General features: G+C 40.6%; 1 protein-coding gene across 3 annotated transcripts in view; it reads left to right on the forward strand.

Annotated features, from left to right (window-relative positions):
- LOC121863254 overlaps positions 1 to 15692 on the forward strand; it is a 106030-nt gene that overhangs the window by 41074 nt on the left and 49264 nt on the right. For 2 of the 3 annotated variants that reach the window (XM_042361800.1, XM_042361819.1), the window contains exon 1: positions 8407 to 8500. The exons of the other annotated variant lie outside the window; for it this stretch is intronic. The gene's annotated coding sequence lies outside the window, so the exon portion shown is untranslated. Of the gene's footprint in view, positions 1 to 8406; positions 8501 to 15692 lie in introns of those variants that run through there. 3 annotated transcript variants of the gene reach the window in all.

Below are 15692 nucleotides of genomic sequence, written 5' to 3' on the forward strand. Positions count from 1 at the left end.
TGTTTGGCTGCGATGTATACAGTATAGGTGTGTTAGTCCACTGTGTTTCCTGCACCTTTTTCTGAGGTCAAGAAGTTATTTCCTTTTACTCTTGGTGCCGAGAACTGTTTAGTATAGATCAAATACAAGAAAACCGCGATTGTTGAGGTAGGGGACAGGTTTATGCCTACGACGTTGTAGAAGTAACAGTGAACTGAGTGAGACTGGTTCACACACACACACACAGTGGACGCCTGATCATTATTCACAAACTGTTAGACATTGTTTCTTGTATAGTACAGTGGCTAATCCTAGTCACTCTGTCACATCCTGAGTGTACGTAGTGAACATGTTCATTGATTTCTCTAATATTTTGACTCCAGTTGTACTCTTGATGTTAGTTGTACTCTTGGTGTTCAGTTGTACCCTTGATGTTCAGTTGTACTCTTGGTGTTAGTTAATTGTACTCTCGACGTTGAGTTGTACTGTTGGTGTTCAGTTGTACTGTTGGTGTTCAGTTGTATTCTTGATGTTCAGTTGTACTCTTGGTGTTAATTAAATGTACTCTTGATGTTAGTTGTACTCTTGATGTTCTGTTGTACTCTTGGTGTTCAGTTGTACTCTAGGTGTTCAGTTGTACTCTTGATATTGAGTTGTACTCTTAATGTCACTTATACTTTCAATTTCCCTTGTACTCTCAGTTCCACCTGTACTCTGGTCTTTGGAATCAATCATATACAAGTCCACTCAGTCACGAACGTAACCTTGTCAAAACATCAGTTAGTTAAGACAGCCATTGTGGTAGAGTGAACGGTATCCCCCGGGCACTTGTCCCGCCCCTGTATCAAGCTTCCACGCAATAACTACACGTGAAGCAGCATTATTTAGCAATGTGTTCTCATATAACAGTGTATTGTCGTATGCAGTGTATTGTATATAGTGTATTGTCATACGCATTGCGCTTTCGCATACAATGTAGTCTTGTATTTTATATAATCCTCTCTTCTTCAGTCTGAAAAGTATAATAAGCACAAAAACTGCCAAATCAGACACGCTTTAGGGCCTAAAACTTGCCTGATTTAGGCAACGTTGACATCAGTGTCATGGATATGGTCAAGAGAAGTGTAACATCTCACGAGAAACTCCAGCAACCCCTGCATAGTTCCAACGTCTTAAGCCAAGCCAAGTACCAGTAGTTCTGGAGGTGTGACCTGGGATTTTCAACAGATCATGACTGGTTCTAATTGACTTAGAATAAGATTCATGTTTCGGTTCGAAATCCTGAAGAAGTCCATTTGTCATTATGCTTACTAAAGGGAGTCAGTTACCAACGGACTAACATCATGTGTCCCCCAGATCTTCGCAGCCACGAGTTGTAAGTTGTCTAGTAATGTACCTTGTGGCAACTCTAGGCGAGGACCACTGCAGAATTTATACTCGCCTTCAGTAATGTTACATTCAAAGGGCGGAACTATGTACACCGTATGTTTGTGTGTTGTGATGTGCTTATTATATGATATTAGAGATATATCTCTTCAGAAGTTGTACCTCGAGACATGATTAAGGATCAATAAATTCCCAGGAGATGTTTGGTAGCCTGAGTGAGTGATGGACGCCGGTTACTTTTCATCTTGATAATTCGATTTGTTTTATATTTATATTGTTTGTTAGGAATTAAGACTAAGTGGCAGTGTTAAGGGATATTAGCCTACACCTCTCACCATATACCCAAGAAGCACTCTCCTCAGTAAGGTCTCGTCTTGGTGTTTGTAAAATGGAAACACCTTCAGAACATAACATGAGCTCTCAATTTATATTTTACTAGAGAGCGAGATGTATCATGGTGTGTGTACTGAGTAAACGTCCTTCAACACTCGAGGTCAGTTTAGTGGTACAGTCATACTTATGCGTGTACAGCGAGTGACTTACAATACAGACCACACCTAGCTATATCAACTTTAGCCTTAGCTCTGGTTTAATTACAGGTGTGGTTGTGTAGGGTTTGTTGTCATAAATGATTGTTGTGGACACAGGTTAGGCGCATCTCATTTTGTAGCCAGACTATTGAGAGGGGGACCTGAGTGTATAGAGAGAGGGGGGGGGGCATTGGGGAGTGTGGCAGCTGGTGTAAACAGGATGGCAGACCCCTCTCCAATAAAAAAATTAAGATTGAAAGATAAGTTCAAGATGGCGAACGTTGGAGGTGAGTGTAGGAGGGAATGAAGGAGAGAAACGTTTGTCGGGAAGTGAGTGGGGGAGTGAAACATTTAAATACTTAAGTCGTAACATGCATTTTCAATATGGTTTTTGTTGTAGTAATTATAGTATCGCGTTCCTTGTGTCACATTTAAAGTATATACCCAGAGCTCCGAGATTATCCCTCAATAAAGGTGGGTGTGGTAGTAACTGGGTACCGAGGGATGGTGGGTGTGGTAGTAACTGGGTACCGAGGGATGGTGGGTGTGGTAGTAACTGGGTACCGAGGGATGGTGGGTGTGGTAGTAACTGGGTACCTAGGGATGGTGGGTGTGGTAGTAACTGGGTACCGAGGGATGGTGGGTGTGGTAGTAACTGGGTACTGAGGGACGGTGGGTGTGGTAGTAACTGGGTACCGAGGGATGGTGGGTATGGTAGTAACTGGGTACCTAGGCATGATATAACGAGGGGCAGAAGTTGTGCACTGATTATTTTCTCTTTAGTTAAGGCGGCGAATGTAGGTTAGTTAGCAGAGAAAGTATGTGGGCAGCGGTTAACGAATGGGACACGGGAAATACCAGAGAGTCTATATGGAATAATTGAGAGAACTTATCAAGCTGGTGATTCAACTACACAAGACAACACACACACACGAGAGAAAAATAGCTGAAGGACTATATAACGTTATCTGGTGACACTAATGTTACGAGAATGGTTACAAAGACGAACACAGGATACTGTTTGGACTCAGAGAACGAGAGATGCCATTGAAGTAATAAGGATGCTGTATGAATGGAAGGATCTTTTTTTTCTCTCTCGTGCCGGTGACCTGCTTCACTCTCCCATTGTTACTAACGTGTTGGTCCTTCATGGTTCCGAACACAAAACACAGGCTACACATTTTGGTATCCAACTTGTATGTGCGGTACGTGCTCTAAGAAGGTGGATATTTACCGTTGCAGTGAAAGGATGTGTTCTCTTGCAGTCGGCCATATTTTTGTTATAGTGAACACCAAGGTGATGGTGGTGGTGATGAGGACGATGACTAAGAAGTATATTATTAGGGTTAGTGTGAGAGACAAAGGTAATGAGAATGTGAGCTGTGAGAAACAAGTGACTATGTTGAAAGTATATTAAGGAGTTTGGATCACGGAGGACGTTAGAGTTAAGACAAAACAACGAATAGAAAGATAAGGAAAAAAATTAAGAGAGACATGAAAACATTGATAACAAATATAATGAATAAATTTAGGAGTAACTGACGAAAACGATGAACTAAAAGAAGGAAAAGATTAGGAATGACTAGAATGTGGAGGGCTGTACTGTATATGGATAATAGAAACCTGGAAATTTAGGACGAGAAAGGTGGAACATTTGCTACCTTATGAGATGAAGTTGTAGGAAGGTGCAGGGGATACAAATTATTTAGACAAGATAATAAATATTTTCTGGCGAGTGATAGAGAAAGAACAATTTAGTCACCAATGATAACACGAGACAGAAAAACTGGATTAGTCGTGTTTTGGGTGAGGCTGTTCCGGGATGTCAGGACGGGCAGTGAACCTAGAGGAAGACTTGAGTTGTGTTTTTGGGTGAAGTGAAGGACATACCGTGTTGAAGGTGGAAGAGGAGTAGGAAGATTGATGATGATGACCGAATGTGATAAGTTTAATGTGGCTCCTGGCAGGTGTTGTCCCTTTCAGTATGATGGTTTAACCGTTTAAAAACGTAGTTAAGGGTTAAATCGGGGTTAACATCAGGACACTTGAGCCCATGTTGAAGAATTATTAGGAGACAAAAATACTTCTGCTCCACCCTCACCAGGACATACGAAAAATGATCTAGCAAGTTACTGCTATATGGCACTTTTGAGACAAATAAGCCTGTTCAACAGCGTTAGTTAAGCTGAACACAACTGTTAGGACGAAGGTTTGATCGTAATACATGTGAACAAACTAACATTATGCATCTTTAACAAGGTTAGCGTACTATCCGACTTTGTTATATTGATATATAATTACAGGGCGAGTAACGATAAATCTAACTCGCCCAGAAACACCGATAAGTTAGTCCATAGTAATTACACAAAGGAAAGAGTATCCTTTTGTAGTAACTTATGCACTTTTTGGTGTGATAAGTTGTATATAAACCCATATAAATAGTTATGCATGCAGTAATTGGAGATTACATTCATTTACTATGAGGGAATGATTAGTATTAAAAGCCAGCATCACGCCCGTTGTTATAAGATAGTTTTACCTGTGAGTTGATTTTGGTAAGAAGTCTCCTCACTCTGAGTAACATTTGAGTGATTCGAGTGGCCTTACTGTACTGTACATACGACAACGATCTAGTCTTCAAGGCAAAACTCATTTGAGATTGACAGTGCAGTTGAGTACAACACCGACAGACTCGATCCTCTACTTTTCAGAGTACGCTAGCCGAGTGCACCATGGTTGAGAGAGAGAACAACATACACGACGGATAGCAGCAGAGTTTACAGAATTAAACTGAAAATCAATTACCTGTACTAATACTGCAAGGTATATGCAACATTTAAGCTTCCGGACATATGAGTACCAATCAAGACTATTTACTTACATTTCAGAGAGTGGATGATTGTTTCCAAGTGCAGTCACCCACGAAAGTCCTGTCGCCCATACCCTGCTGTTCTACGAACCCCGAGATTCAGACTCGTGAATTCCAAGCATTTATAGACAGCATAATGCATAAATGTCTACTGTTTCCGGTTCACGAGTCTGTATCTCTGGGTTCATGGAACAGCAGGGTATAGGCGATAGGACTTTTGTGGGTGACTGTACAACATGTAGAAGTTCAGATACAAATTCCGCTCGTTACTATCAAAGAGGGTCGGTATACAATGCAATGAACGCTACGTCAGGAAAGTGCCCATTATATATTACAGCCGGTAAAATCGGACCTGTGAACTTACTGTAGCCGAACATATTTATTGATTCTTTATACATTATTATCCCCTTTTATGTCTTTCTAAATGTGTTTGGGGTTTCCACCTCAGAACTAAAGCTTCACACAAACGTTCTTAATTATGCTTTATTTAATTTCACGCATAAATTCTAAATTGTTTTCCACCTTTTACACAATGCCTTTTCACTCCAACCTGTACTACGAATCCTGGTAGGCAAGGTTTAGGAATCGGCTATCACTACAGTTGATATTACTGTATATACTGTGTACTGTGCTGCTTAGCTACAATTTATGGATTCACCTAACCAAACCTGTACAGTATTGTTGGTGGTGCGCTGGGGAGCCCGGTCGTCCATAACAAGTAGGTGAACCAACACCATGTGCGTTTAATTACGTAAGTGTAGCTCGTGTATACCTTGAGTCATCCACTGCGTGTGTACTTCGGATCGTCCACTGTGTGTGTGTGCGCGCGACGTAAACCAAACTGATTAAGGCTAATCCCTTTAGCATTATATCAATCACCTCCATACAGGGAATTAGCCACTTGAGTAAGACATCTTCTGAATACGATGAATTAATTCACTCAAGCTCATTTACTTCATCCCTTGATTACCATTCATTAACCCTTTGAATACGATGACCTATTTCCTTCAGTAAAATGACATCGTACTCAGAAGATTAAGTCATCGTACTCAAGGGGGATAAGCAATATTTAGATATATTTAAATCTATAATTATCAAGTTGAAGCCCCACACTGTCACTACCCGGGTATTGTTGTATACATGGTGAGTGTAATGCGCGAACTTGTTGATCGTGAGGTACAAACGGACGCGGGGCAACAGTGTAAGTTTGTGGTCTACACAGGAAGCTCTGGTTAAATCACATCACATCCTCGTGTGGAGAGTGGTTAAGGGCGAGGGGGTGGAGGAGAGGAGGTGGAGGAAGGAATGTCTGGGGGTTGAGGAAGATGTGGGGGTGGGGAAGTGTGTTTGAGTCATGGGTCAAGTGAGAGGTAGTGGGGACTGTCTATCAGTATTAGTTGGTGAGGGTGACACACTGTCGAGGACCAGATCAGCAGGTGCTCATTGGGGAGGGTAGAGGGGAAAGCACATCTTGATTGCTGTATAAGCTTGACTACACAAGCATTGTTTTTGAATGTCACAGTTTATAATAACACGTAAGCGTGAAAATAAAAGAGTTGTTTATAATATTAGAGACTTATCATTATCTCCAGGATTTTATCACGTGTTTCATCTTACCCACCTATATGTGAGTGTTTGTCAACATAATGCTGGGATGTCGTATACGGTCTACACATAGTTGTTGTCAGTGGGTCACTTTAGTAGGTCGTGTCCGTGATGGTCACTACCTTCTGCATATAATGAAGACTACTGTACCTCTGTTTCATTGTTGTGACGGTTATGGTGCACTACATATACTTGATCACAACAATTGGTGGACGGGGGAGGTTGGTGCCCTCTTGATGGTGGGGTGCAGGTTGATGGAGGCAAGTGGTGTCCTTCCTCTCTCACGCCACTCCTCCTCTGTTAAGGATTTAAGACATGTTTATCTCTATTTGCAACGTTCTGACCAAGATGAAATTGCGTCTGGCTTGGTCCGAATGTCTGTTTTTGTCTGTATTCTCGTTTTGTGTGTAGACATAGATATTGAAATGGCGATACTGTACGTCCTTTGTTTTGAATTAGACTGAATGGGACTTGTAAAGAATGTCCTTAATGGGGTCTTGGGCGGAAGTGTATAAGAACAGTCATTGACCAAAATATATGTTTAGATGTTTATTACCAGGTGATATATACGTAGTTGTGTGTTAAGAGGGGCAGGGCGGGTGTCATACATGTTAACTTATGAGGTGAGGCTTTTAGCTAAATAAGATAATACTGTAAAATGGAAATAAATGGATTATTATTTGCTTCGACAATGGTGGGCGATAAGTGCCAACATACACTGTGTTGAACGGAGTGGTGTAAGCTTGAAGCAATCTTGATGACGAAAGTGAAGTTTTCTTGGATATGGTAAAACGGAGTGTGGTAACTGAGAACACACACGACACACAAGGGTTGGAGGAGTACGGAAGTGTTTACAGGCCGTGCCACGCTTGTCTCATATGTAGGGCACCTCGGTGTGTCTCTTCCCTCCCTTAACGCCAGCTGAACCAGTTTAAAGTTCTCTTACATCTGTTAGCACGATCGTTGATAGCCATGGAAACGGCTTAGACATTAGACACCGGATTTTCACTCTCAACAATATACATATATCTAATTGTTCACACGTTATCTCCAGGGATCACTTTGGTGTGTTAATAACGGTTGTCTGAAATACTGGGCGCCACGTAATATGGGGTCAAAGAGATGTAGGTTGACGGAAAGATGCGAGATAAGTGCGAAGAATGAAGAGGAATGATGGTGAGGTTCAGGTGCAGATAACTTGCTGAGAGTAGAGGTGACATGATACGGAATGGTGATTGTTATAACTGAGATTGAAAAGAGAACCGATGATGGATTGGATTTCAGCTGCACAGTGGTCATGGGAATACTGTAGCGGAAGATAAAGTGAAGAGGTCTGACCTGGAGGGGAGGTATGGAGGAAGTTAGGGACTGGTGGTGATGAAAGGAAAGTCCTTATGAATGTATTTTATTAACCGTGATACATAAGACAGTCAATCACTGCCCACACCTAAGTGAGGGCTGGACGCGGTTGTTGCAAAGGACAAAAACTAAAGTGCAGAGGTAAAACATGGATGAGGTAGGAGAGAGGAGGAGGTTGTTGATGTATTGCTGTGCTTCAACAACTAAGGTCTTTAAGCGCCTAGCAAGACTAATAATTACACTAGCACGTCAACAAGTAAAATTATGAGATAAAACTCCCCGGGTGAGGAAGCTTACGGATGCATTCTTTGCAATGTTGTAAATGTGAATTCACGAGAGTTTGGTGATTTAAAGTAATACCAACCTAACCTAACCTAAGATGGTTATTACTGAAAGAAAGTTGGGACAGGAACTAGTGTTTGCGATAGAGAGTGTCTTGGGCCGTTTTAATAAATTGCATAAAAATCAAGGTCAGGGTCAAAGGGTTGAGGATTTACCAGTCTACTCTGCTTTAATTTCCTTTTGTTTTTTTTAACTTCGTAAATTAGTGTTGGTGATGGATGGTCAGAGTGAGGTGCGTGTATAGGGGGTGGTAGGTGGTTTAGGACAGGATGGGAGTGATTATGTGCGCTTGTGGTGGCGTGGGAGGCGCGGCAGGTGTGGCTTGTCAGCCTCAGTGTGTTGCAGAGGTCCCTACGAGGAGCTGTGATCAGGTGGCCGCTAGATATCGTCTTCCCACAACGTGTTTACTGCCGCCACGTGATCGCCTTGTGTGGGTTCTTAAACCAAGTTATTTTCTTACTCATTTATGTTGATCGTTATGATATATGGAGTTGTTGAAGAGGAAAATTTTGAACTTTGTGATTTTTTTGCGAGAAAAGTTGTGTTTACTGTGAAGGGTGTGGGGGGGGGGGGATACGGCACCTTATTGGTACTACATGTAAACAAGATCATCCTGCAGCGTCAACACGCAGTCCAATAATCTTCCTTATCTGTTGCACAGCTTTTGTCTCGTCTTATTCTTATCAGGCTGAAGCGTTTGATTGGACAATTTACTGCCTCATGTGTGTTCATTAATATTTAAAAAAAGAAAACATTACTTATGATATACGGATTCAACAATTACCTATATAGAAAACGTAACCGTGTTGATATATATTTTTTTTCCATTCTTGAGATCAAGTTAAATCTGAATAGAAATAGTTGGGTATAATTAGATACTTCAGTGATATATATTTTTTATGGCAACAGTACTTCCGTTGATGACACATCCTGACTGAACCAGGTTGTGAAGATTTGTAGTAATTGTGTACGTGTTGTGAGATCTGGGTCATGTTATACTGTACTGCCCTCAGCCCACACACACACACAACGTATACTGTTCGTCACTACAGCAGAGAAACAAACATACTAAGCTCTGTACACACAACGGACACTTATACGCTGCCTATAATTTACAGTGAACACAAACATACCTAAATATTTGATATCGTACACACTATTATAAACAGTTTACTTGTTTATGGCGACACTGAATTTACACACACACACACACACACACACACACACACACACACACACACACACACACACACACACACACTCCCTTGTCAGATTCATATTTTCATGTCATCATGCAGTAGCCGGAGAATGAAAATTAAGTGTCGTTAGATAATAATGAGTTGTCAATGGAAGACCTGTACCGAGGGTTCTGGCACTTGAGGATGGAGTACTCAATGTAAATTTTTTTATCCTCCCGCGACGGTGGCGTCACCTAGCGGCCGCGACGTATAAAACGTATTAAGCCCAGTACGTATTGTGCTTTATACGTGATATTGTGATTAACACCAGAGTATTTAATAAAAACTTTCGAGTCAGTAGGTTATTGATAACCACCTAAATATCTGGGGGTAATTTATCCAAGCAACATATTGATTATATTGTCGTAAAAGATAATTCGTTAGGAGCAATGGTGGTAGCAATTGTACAGCTTTACACCAGTTGTACACCATTTAATGTGAACAAAAGTATCGCATACAGTTAACCAATACACTTTATGGTAGTTTTTTAACGCACTACCATTTTAGTAGTGATATAAAGAACATTACGATATTTACAAGTTGGAAACAGTTGGCAGTGACACCACTTTTTCACATCTTATATGGTGCGCGCTAGTTTATTGATGACCTTTTTTTTAAGAATAGTACAGTACAGCTTCAAAACTACACAACTATCAAATATTGCTGGGAATTTAACACTGTAGGTCAAGTGAGGTTAGGTTCCTGCAGTGAAAAAGGTTTGAAGATCAGGCTACATTATTCCAGGTTGGAATAATAGTAATAATAATATTTATTCAATGAAGTCGTCATGCATATAAACTATGCAGGTACTGTATACAACTATACAGTACTTTCCTTGAGATAAACGTACAGTATATATTAGGTGCCTTTAAGAGAGTTCAGGCTCTCAATTGGCTCAGCCATATCAATATTGTTATTATTATCCACTCTGTATCTGTATTTTTATTTTATTTTTGGCTAAATAAACTGTTTCAATTTCAAACAGTAAAACATGAATCTAGGGCCTTTTGTTTAGGCTAAAATATTTTCAGTGGCGGATCTACAGGTAGACATTTACAAGGGGCGGGGAAGGGGAGGTGCGTTTTTTTTTAATTCAGATTATTTACCTTATTTACTTAATAGCTATCCACTAGAGGCCATGCCCAGGAAAGGAGGCCAGTGACCAGTGTTATATCTCTCCAGTGTTCTTGATAATTTTATTTTTGAAGCCCAATAATGTTGTTAGTTACACAGTTTGAGGTGGTAGACTGTTCTATAGATCTACCACCCTTTATGTGAAGAAGTATTTCCATATGTTCGTTTTGCTGATAACTTGACGAGCTTGTAGTTATGTCCTATCGTGTTGGTGGTGCGGGACATTGCAAAAATTGACCCCGGTTCACGTTTTCCATCCCTTTCAAATTTTTTAATGTCTCCGAGATCTGCCCTATTGTGTCTTGTCTGAGGGGTTGTTAGTCCTAAGACCCTCAGTCTACTTGAATAATCGAAATATCTTAGTTCCAGAATCGTTATTTCAAATGGATGTAACTCATTGAAACCCATTAAAATATTACGCTGTTTTACCCAAAAAATTTTTATTAACTATAACGAGGCGCCCTCTCCTGAATATTGTAAAATTAAGACAAACAAAATTGACAAGACAACGGTAAGGTAAGGCTAGGTTCGGTAAAGTTAAGTTAGATAAAGTTAGGTTAGGTTAGATAAAGTCAGGTTAGGCAAGTTAAGTTAGGGTTTGTGTGTGTGTGTGTGTGTGTGTGTGTGTGAGTGAGTGCGCGCGCGCGTGTTTATACACCCCCCCCCCACAGTTTAGGTTGGGTTGGTAAGGTTTTCATAAATTTGCCCACGAAGTAGATGTGAAATTCATCCAAAACACATTGCAATATACAGAAAAAACATACTTTCGTCCTAAAAATCGTGGGTGGTCTTAAAACAAATAATGACCCGAAACTTGAAAGTTCCAGCCTAATATTTTCGACAATACAACAGTATACTGCTCATTTTATATATCCTAATAATACTCTCATGTTAACTAGCGATTCTGGGGAGTAGAATGTTGTCAGTAATAAATGAATTAAAGAAAGAAAGGGCTCATAAAAACTAATAAACAGTCAATATTGACAGAAATAAGTGCACGGCTCACCTCTCTGGATCTTTCGGACATCCCATTGCAGTTGTTAAAAAAAATAAAAAACCAGTAGAAAACGGGACTTCGCCGAATCGTTCGTCTTCCTCCCATTATTCCCTGTCTCATTATTTTGTTTACTTTCCAGCCACGTGGCGGCGCCACATTCGGGGATGAATTAGAGCCGTAGGGTTACTCAGCTTATCCAATTGTAAACATGCCTGACAATTTTACTGAATAATCATCATCATCTTCATCAGCTGAGTAACAATATGGCGTCCGCACGTCACCGAGTTGACCGAACTCATCATACTGTTCTGGGATGAACATGTTTGCCCATTGGAGTGCCCCATCTTCCCGGACTCCGACTCAAGCAGTGGTTCCCAATTAGTTTTAGCCATTACCCCAAAACAAGCCTGGCAACAATATTCATTACCCCTACATAGGTGTGTCAACTGTGTATCTGACATCTTGGAAAATAGCACCTGCCAAATTAAAGGCTAAAAGTTGAAATACTGTTTTTATCGTGAAATGGTCACGCGAGAAAACTCCGCGTACATTTTTTTTTTACGTTGGTATAGTGCAGATCTTGGACTAAATGGAACACACGAGGATTTCTGTGTTGTGAAGTGGTCAGAGGGAAGGATTGTTTGTGCATAGTAAGTTGTACGTATGTTTACCCCATAATAATGTATATCCATGATATACTTTTTGAGTCCTAATTTACACCAGTGTTATGTACCACAGGTTACCAATGGTTGAAATGTAAAATATTTTTTTTCCTCTTTATTTTTTTTATACACTTACTTTATGTTTGGGGTTCAATTCTTTATTTTCGTTTTAAATAAGCTCTGGTGTCATTTTTAATAATGATTAATCTGTGACTCATCCAAGGGAAACTTCTCTTTTAGGAAATTACTTTAATGCTGCTTGTGTAGATATCACAGCATTGATGGCTAAATGAAAGTACCTTTTAGCTTCAGTAACCCCTTGAGTGGCAGAGGTTTCTGTCAGCTGAATAAAGTCAACCGCTGTTAGCCAGAATAAAATACCCACGTGCAACATTACTCTTTAATGGGTTCATAAAAGTTACGTTAAGCGAGCTAGCATTACTGTATAATCATATTTTTTCTTTGTCTTTTAAGAAATCAATTTATAAAAGTTTTACTTAAAACAAACCCCAACAGTTGACCTTGTGAGTCCTGAGAGGGACATTCCTGGACTGGGGTGGGGATGACTTATGTCACTTCATCCCTTTGAGATGTATTAATGTTTTTTGTATCTCAATAAACGTATCAATCAATCAGTTGACCTTAATGAGTCATGTTATCTATTGTATGTTAAAGTGAACAGCGTTGATAGACCTTGGCCAGCTGGGAGTTATTGTCACCGAGCAGCACGAGTGAGCAGAGAGGAAAAAAAAGTTTGACCCATGCCGGAGTGTTAAAGCCAAGGGTCTCACCAGCCACGATCATTGCCGTGTTCACTGTCCATCTCTACATTATAGTTTATCGTTTATATTGTTGAAGTTGATTGTACTATGTCCATTTATATAAATTGTAGCTTTAGATTTACAGCTGGTGTAGTTTTACTTCTAGATGAGATGGTTTTAGAGTTCACTGTTTAGTTAATGTCATCAAAATGTTGTTGTCCGACTTTCATCCCAGCGAGCGTCTGCTTCTCGGGACGTAAGTATTGCCCCAATATATGAGGGAGTGGTCAGTCTTGCTGCTCGGTCCAGGTACTGTGCTGTACTGTATGTCCATGATTTTCAATAGGTGTTTAGTCCGTAAAGTTAAAGAATAAAACATGGACAAATATCACTTGATGGATAGCAGTTGAAAATAGTTTCCGAGTAATTGTAGTTGTGGAAGTCATTGTTGTGACAGGACGACAGATCAAGCCGGTGTAACAAGAGAGTTTTATCTCTTTTTAATATTGTTACGCATTTAAAGACCTTAGTTGTTGAAGAGCAGTAATAACATAGCAACAACATCAAACCAGTGCAAGTGTTCACATTAACTGAAGGTATACGGGAGTGCTAATGGCAGTTACAGTTGTTCGTATGTTATAGTAATCGTGTGTAACACCTTGTTTTATAATTATTTTAGAGGGAACACCGCGTCGGATGAAACATATGCACGATTATGAAAAAGTTCGACAACACTGTGGAAACGTGGAGAGAGACTCCTGCTGGTACTGAGCAAAGACTGGACGAACAGTGTCTGGCTAAACCCAGCTGCAGTATGTACAGGATGTCTATAGCCTATATCTAATTTGTGGAACTATAATAGTATTGCAGAACAAAAAATGATAGCCAATTAAGTATTTATATATGAAACATGTATAATAAATTCGCCGTGAGCAGCATCTGGGTGTCTGCACATACAGTATAAGATCTTTCAGCTCCGTGTTGAACACATGCACTAGCATATGTTGAGTTATTTTCTCGCTGCCACATCAACGAAGTTTTGCAAAGTTGGTACGCTTACATCGTCCTTATCATAGTGACAATTTCATGACCTCCTCTCACCCCCAACCTTCACCCCCACCGCTCTCCCACACCCCTCACCCCCACCCTTCCCCACACCCTTCTCCCACACCCCTCACCCACACCCTTCACCCCCACCCCTCACCCACACCCCTCACCCACACCCTTCACCCCCACCCTTCCCACACACCCCTTCACCCCTCTCCCCCACCCTTCCCCACACCCTCTCCACCCCCACCCCTTCCCCACACCCCTCCCCACCCTTCCCACACACCCTTCACCCCACCCTTCCCCACACCCTCTCCCCCACCCTTCCCCACACCCTTCACCCCCACCCTTCCCCACACCCCTCTCCCCCACCCTTCCCCACACCCTCTCACACCCCAAAATGATTGTTATTATTTTTTTACCCTTATAATTTAAAACGTTGGACGAATGTTTGGATAAATATTGTTCAGTGTGTGTTTGTGTCTTGTCTGCTCCCTGGTTGACTTTATTTTTTAATTGGAATATTGATAAAAAAAACCCAGTTTATTTAGCCACAAAAAAACCCAGATACAGAGTGGATAATATTAACAATATTAACATGGCTGAGCCAGTTGAGAGCCCGAGCTCTCTTGTAGGCACCTGATATATACTGTACATTTATCTCAAGGAAGTATTATGTAACATTTAGTATCATCTGGAATAGTACACATAGCATGGTGGTAGTAAGAACATATCAGAATGTTAACAATTATCACTTTGTATTTATTATTTATTTATTTGTTGATTTACAAATATATAATACATAAAGTTTGTATCTAGAAAATATTAGCAGAATATGCCAGGATATACCTAACTTGACCTGACCTAACCTAACCAAACCTCTCTAAAACTTGTGCGAGATCTGGTTTCTCGGTTTAAAAAGGAACACAATCTGTATCATAATCAATCTTGACCTTCAGTATTGGAGGGGGAGAGTCAAGGGTATCTGAGGTGTGACGCGTGTACACCTCCCAGTCCATACACCTACATGCTTTTGCTTCCTGAAATCTTACCGTCAGACTCCTTGATTTCCCAGCTCTATATTTCAAGCATAAAGTACGTTCTGTAGGCTTGTCGTCAATTATACCACAGTACTTGTTGTAGACGGCGCAGTAGGACAACTACAGCGAAGCACAGGGCGGGGTGGTCCTGTGAGCTGCGTGTAGCCTGGTACTCATTGAGGTATTCCCATGGGACATAGGTCTTCATGGGGATACAATTAGTCACACAGTCTTCTTCTGTCTTGTTTGCTTCTTTACCCGGTGGAATTATCAGAGGTCATTTTGCATACTGTTAATCTTCAAAGGTGAGTCTACAGGCGTCTCTAGCATTAGCATATCTCGGGGACCAGACGGGGAAGTACCTACCTCTCGATGATCGTTACGAGGGACGGACCCGTCTAGACTTATTCACTACTGTTACTATATACAATGTTCACTACTGATACTATATACAATGTTCACTACTGTTACAATATACAATGTTCACTACTGTTACTATACACAATGTTCACTACTGTTACTATATACAATGTTCACTACTGTTACTATACACAATGTTCACTACTGTTACTATACACAATGTTCACTACTGTTACTATACACAATGTTCACTACTGTTAGTGTATACAATGTTCACTACTGTTACTATACACAATGTTCACTACTGTTACTATGCTACAATGTTCACTACTGTTACTATACACAATGTTCACTACTGTTACTATACACAATGTTCACTACTG

The sequence above is a fragment of the Homarus americanus genome, unplaced genomic scaffold (assembly GCF_018991925.1).
Source record: "Homarus americanus isolate GMGI-L3 unplaced genomic scaffold, GMGI_Hamer_2.0 scaffold40248, whole genome shotgun sequence".
NCBI classification, from domain to species: Eukaryota; Metazoa; Arthropoda; class Malacostraca; order Decapoda; family Nephropidae; genus Homarus; species Homarus americanus.